The sequence below is a fragment of the Arachis ipaensis genome, chromosome B10 (genome assembly GCF_059453495.1).
Source record: "Arachis ipaensis isolate K30076 ecotype BB chromosome B10, ASM5945349v1, whole genome shotgun sequence".
NCBI classification, from domain to species: domain Eukaryota; kingdom Viridiplantae; phylum Streptophyta; class Magnoliopsida; order Fabales; family Fabaceae; genus Arachis; species Arachis ipaensis.
Window position 1 is genome coordinate 52,668,153 of NC_142435.1, and position 6,188 is coordinate 52,674,340.

General features: G+C 42.0%; 1 non-coding gene across 1 annotated transcript; it reads right to left on the reverse strand.

Moving 5' to 3' along the window:
- Positions 1 to 5,787: 5,787 nt before the first annotated feature.
- On the reverse strand, positions 5,788 to 5,891 carry LOC148580045 (small nucleolar RNA R71). Its single transcript, XR_015899359.1, has one exon. It is a non-coding gene; the product is annotated as a small nucleolar RNA R71 (small nucleolar RNA).
- Positions 5,892 to 6,188: the final 297 nt, after the last annotated feature.

Here is a 6,188-nt window from a genome sequence, read left to right on the forward strand (position 1 = left end):
GGCTCGAACAATCCGTGGCGACGTGAGCAACTTGGTACGCGCGATCGTGATTACACTTTAATTATGTAAAATTCATGGCTCTTTCTTTCCCTGGCAATGGCGCCAAGAACATGGTGCCAATACCATGGTTCACAATTGAATGCCAGAGTCAGAAGCTGGAGTGACGTTAGACGCCAGTTCACTGTCTGTTCCTGGCGCTGAACGCCCAGACCATGCCCAAAACTGGTGTTCAGCGCCAGAAACAAGGTAGGATTGGCGTTCAACGCCAGAAATGGGCAAGAATCTGGCGTTGAACGCCCAACAGGGGCACATTTCTGGCGTTCAGGCGCCAGGAACAGACAGTGAACTGGCGTCTAACGTCACTCCAGCTTCTGACTCTGGCATTCAATTGCCAGTGAGGGATCAGACACACACAAGTGCTGATAACAACCCCTCTAAAAAGGCTTCTTTAACCACTAAGGTTGAGGAATATAAAGCTAAGATACCTTATCCTCAAAAACTCCGGAAAGAGGAGCAGGATAAGCAATTTGCTCGCTTTGCAGATTATCTAAGGACTCTTGAAATAAAGATTCCTTTTGCAGAGGCACTTGAGCAAATACCTTCTTATGCCAAGTTCATGAAAGAGATCTTGAGTCATAAAAAGGAGTGGAGAGAAACAGAAAGAGTTCTCCTCACTGAAGAATGCAGTGCAGTCATTCTGAAAAGCTTTCCTGAAAAGCTTAAAGACCCTGGGAGTTTTCTGATACCATGCATATTGGAAGGTGATTGCACCAAGACAGCCTTATGCGATCTTGGGGCAAGCATCAACCTAATACCTGCATCCACTATCAGGAAGCTTGGCTTAACTGAAGAAGTTAAACCAACCCGGATATGTCTCCAACTTGCTGATGGTTCCACTAAATACCCATCAGGCGTGATTGAGGACATGATTGTCAGAGTTGGGCCATTCGCCTTTCCCACTGACTTTGTTGTGCTGGAAATGGAGGAGCACAAGAGTGCTACTCTCATTCTAGGAAGACCCTTCCTAGCAACTGGACGATCCCTCATTGACGTCCAGCAGGGGGAAATAACCCTGAGAGTCAACGATGACAAGTTCAAATTGAACGCTGTCAAAGCCATGCAGCATCCAGACACATCAACAGACTGCATGAAAGTTGACCTTATTGACTCTTTGGTAGAAGAGATCAACATGGCTGAGAGTCTCGAATCAGAGTTGGAAAACATCTTTAAAGATGTTCAGCCTGATTTGGAGGATTCAGGGGACATGAAAGAGCCTCTGAACTTTCTTCTGAAAGAGGAAAAACCTCCTAAACCAGAGCTCAAGCCACTGCCACCATCCTTGAAATATGCATTTCTAGGAGAAGGTGACACTTTTCCAGTGATCATAAGCTCTGCCTTAAATTCACAGGAAGAGGAAGCACTTATTCAAGTGCTAAGGACACACAAGACAGCTCTTGGGTGGTCCATAGGTGATCTTAAGGGCATAAGCCCAGCTAGATGCATGCACAAAATCCTATTGGAGGATAATGCCAAACCAGTGGTTCAACCACAGAGGCGGCTAAATCCAGCCATGAAGGAAGTGGTGCAGAAAGAGGTCACCAAATTACTAGAGGCTGGGATTATTTATCCCATTTCTGATAGCCCCTGGGTGAGCCCTGTTCAAGTCGTACCAAAAAAGGGAGGCATGACAGTGATTCATAATGAAAAAAATGAACTGGTTCCTACAAGAACAGTTACAGGGTGGCGCATGTGTATTGACTACAGAAGGCTCAATACAGCCACCAGAAAGGATCATTTTCCTTTACCATTCATAGACCAGATGCTAGAGAGACTAGCAGGTCATGATTATTACTGCTTTTTGGATGGCTACTCAGGCTATAACCAGATTGCAGTAGATCCCCAGGATCAAGAGAAAACAGCATTCACATGTCCATCCGGAGTGTTTGCTTATAGAAGGATGCCCTTTGGGCTATGCAATGCACCTGCAACCTTCCAGAGATGCATGCTCTCTATTTTCTCTGATATGGTGGAAAAATTTCTGGAAGTCTTCATGGATGACTTCTCAGTATATGGAGACTCATTCAGCTCCTGTCTTGATCACCTAAAACTTGTTCTGAAAAGATGCCAAGAAACCAACCTAGTTTTAAACTGGGAAAAGTGTCACTTCATGGTGACTGAAGGAATTGTTCTTGGGCATAAAATCTCAAACAAGGGAATAGAGGTAGATCAAGCAAAAATAGAGGTAATTGAAAAATTACCACCACCTGCCAATGTTAAGGCAATCAGAAGCTTTCTGGGGCATGCAGGATTCTATAGGAGGTTTATAAAGGATTTTTCAAAAATCGCAAAACCTCTAAGAAATCTGCTAGCTGCTGACACACCATTTGTGTTTGACACAGCATGCCTGCAGGCGTTTGAAACGCTGAAAGCTAAGCTGGTCTCAGTGATGCCAAGGCATCTTAGGCTAGTTTCACTAGCCTTTTTCTTTTATTTTTAGTTGTTTTATGCATTTTCTTGAGCCTTAAGTAATCATTTGGGCCAAATAGTCATGCTTGTCTTAAATCATTAAACATGAAGATTTTGATGCAAATTCCATGAGTTTTTAGTTATATTACTTGAATGCTATGAATGGAAGATTTCTCATGAAATTTTGCAAGACTTTGATGCAATTGTTTGGATGATTTCAGGGAAGAAGAGGCTAGGCAAGGAAGCAACAAAATCAATAAAGGAAGCTTGAATATCACATGTGGAGATTAAGTTCCAGTTTAAGCTTAAACTGGAACTTAAACTACCAAGCCATATAATGCTGGAATTGAAGTTTAACCTCCAGTTTAACCTTAAACTGGAGGTTAAACGCCAGAATGAAAGTCTCACCAAAGAAGCATTCCACGTTTAACCTCCAGTTTAACCTTAAACTGGAGGTTAAACGCCAGAATGAGAATGCCACTCAGGAAGGAGTTCCACGTTTAACCTCCAGTTTAACCTTAAACTGGAGGTTAAACGCCAGAAATGGGAAGTGCACCAGGGAGCCATTTCACGTTTAAGCTCCAGTTTGACCTTAAACTGGAGCTTAAACGTGTTCGACCAAGTTTTCTCCTCCAGGGTTGCTTTCTCCATTTCCACGTTTAAGCTCCAGTTTGACCTCAAACTGGAGCTTAAACGTGTTCGACACCTCCAGGGCTACCCTTCTAAGCTTCCACGTTTAACCTCCAGTTTAACCTTAAACTGGAGGTTAAACGTGTTCGACCTCCAGGATGCCTCCTTCCATTTCCACGTTTAACCTCCAGTTTAACCTTAAACTGGATGTTAAACGTGTTCGACCTCCAGGGCTGCCCTTCCTATATCCACGTTTAAGCTTCAGTTTAACCTTAAACTAAAGCTTAAACGTGTTCGACTACATGACTCTCCAGGGCTGCCTTCTTCCATTTCCACGTTTAAGCTTCAGTTTAACCTTAAACTAAAGCTTAAACGTGTTCGACTACATGACTCTCCAGGGCTGCCTTCTTCCATTTCCACGTTTAAGCTTCAGTTTAACCTTAAACTGAAGCTTAAACGTGCTTCTACAAAAGGCCTCACTGGAAGTGTCTGGCGTTTAAGCTGCAGTTTAAGCTTAAACTGCAACTTAAACGCCACTCTTGGAAAAGGTTTCTGGGCCAAAAATAGTGCGGTTTAAGTTAGTCTTTGAGAACAAACATTAACTTAAACTTACTCTGGTATGAAACCCAATTGAATATCATGGTTTATGGGATTGGGCCTGAAGGATTGATGAGTCTGAAATTTCAATTTATTGAGTCATGTGCCATTATTTGATTATCACTAAGTTGGCTCAATGAATGTTACAGAATTTGGATCAGCAGCCTCATCAAGATTATGGATCATAAACCCAAGGCAAAAGGAAAGCAGGGAGAGGCCTCAAAGCCCAAGAAACACAACAGAAGCTCAATATAGAAAGTGTATAAATAGGATAGAATTTAAGTTAGAAAGGACTTTTTTTGGACCTTCACTTTTAGCTAGTTTTCATATCTTTGTAATTGAATTCAGAGCTATGACTCACTAAACCCCCTTTCATTGGGTTAGGGAGCTCTATTGTAATTCAATGAATCAATAATAGTTTATCTTCTTCTTCAATCTTTTCTCTTGAATTTTGTTAGAAAGCTTCTCGATCTAATTCCATTGGGTAGTTGTCTTGGGAAAGAAACTACCCATAATTGGAATCCTTCGGAACCTTGGGAAAGGAATGGAGGATTCATGCTAGAGAAGCTTTCTCACAGTGAATTGGATTGGGGTTTGGATGGATATTGTGACATGTAATCCTACCAAATTGTGGTTCATGAAACTGTGTGGTATAATCAGTGATCGAGCATCATCTCTTCTTATGAACATTTAAACCAAGGGATTGGGAATTTGTTCATTTCTAGAGAGAATTGGTGAGCCAAGGGATTGGGATCCAATCATATAAGATTGCCAAGCAAAATTCAATGAACGCATTGCTTGAGGAAGAGATAAACATGTTTTGATTCGGAGATCTCAATATCTCCTATAACCCAATGAATTCCCCAATTCTGATTTACATCTTCTCTTTACATTCTGCAACTCAATTCATGCAATCACCCCCATTCCCTTTTAATTTCAGCAATTTAGTTTCTGCTCTTTAATTCATGCAATTTAAGATTCCGCCATTTCAATTTCTTGTCATTTACTTTTCCCGCCAATTTTACATTCCGCAATTCTCATCTCAATCTTGATTCCGCTCAACTAGAACACACTTCTAATCCGAATTGCTCACTCAACCAATCCTTGTGGGATTCGACCTCACTCTATTGTGAGTTTTTACTTGACGATAACCGGTGCACTTGCCGGAAGGAATTTTGCCGATCGTGCAATTTCCTAAATCGTAGCATAACTAGATTATGCGCATCAAGTTTATGGCGCCGTTGCCGGGGATTGGTTTTCGATTGACAATTCTCCAATTGGAAGCTAACTAGATTGAGCAATTTCTCTTGCTTTGTTAATTCTGTTCAAGTTACTTGTTGAATTTTAATTTCTGCACTCGGTTACATGCTTTCTTTCTTTATGCCTTTAAATTCAAGCAACTAACTCACTGACTCACTAACTGTTTGAATTAATTCCTCAATTGCTCTAACCATACTCTTCCATTAACCAAGAGTATTTCACTTGTTTGTGCCTGTGCTGTGTTCTTGTATGACAGGTAGGAGAGGAGAGACATCAACTCCTCCATATACCGAACCAGAGAGGACCCTTCATAGACTGAGAAGGGAAGCAAGAGGGAAGAGAGTAGTGGGAGAAGAGGAATCTGAAGGAGAATCTGAGGACAATTTTGAGGAAGCTTTAGATCTCAACATGGATAGAGAAGTTCATAACCATGAGAGAGCTGATGGAAACAATGCCATTCCTGAGAGGAGGGTTCTTAGTTCATACATAAACCCAACCTCTGGGAATTGTGGTAGCAGCATCCAGAAACCACCCATTGAGGCCAACAATTTTGAACTCAAACCACAGCTAATATCACTTGTGGAGAATCATTGTTCATTTGGTGGAAGTGCTAATGAAGACCCAAACCAACATCTCACAAAATTCCTGAGAATTTGTGACACTGTGAAGTCCAATGGAGTCCAGGAAGATGCATATAAACTGCTTTTGTTCCCATTTTCACTTAGGGACAAGGCAGCTGAGTGGCTGGAATCATTCCCAAGGGGGAGTCTAACAACATGGGATGAGGTGGAAAGCAAGTTTCTGGCACGTTTCTACCCCCCACAAAAGGTCAATAGGCTTCGATCTGAGGTTCAGACTTTTAGACAACAAGATGGTGAAACTCTCTACGAGGCATGGGAGAGATTCAAGGACTTGACAAGGAAATGCCCACCAGACATGTTCCATGATTGGGTGCAATTGCGTATTTTCTATGATGGACTCTCTTATGAATCAAGGAAGGCTGTAGACCATTCATCAGGAGGTTCATTGAACAGGAAAAAGACTGTGGAAGAGGCCATTGAAGTGATTGAGACAGTGGCTGAGAATGAGTACTACTATGCATCAGAAAGGCACAACACTAAGGGAGTCATGGAGCTGAACCATGTTGATACAATTCTAGCCCAAAACAAGGTGTTTGCCAAGCAACTAGCAGAGCTTACCAGGCAATTAGAAACAAAGCAAGTGGCTGCAATACA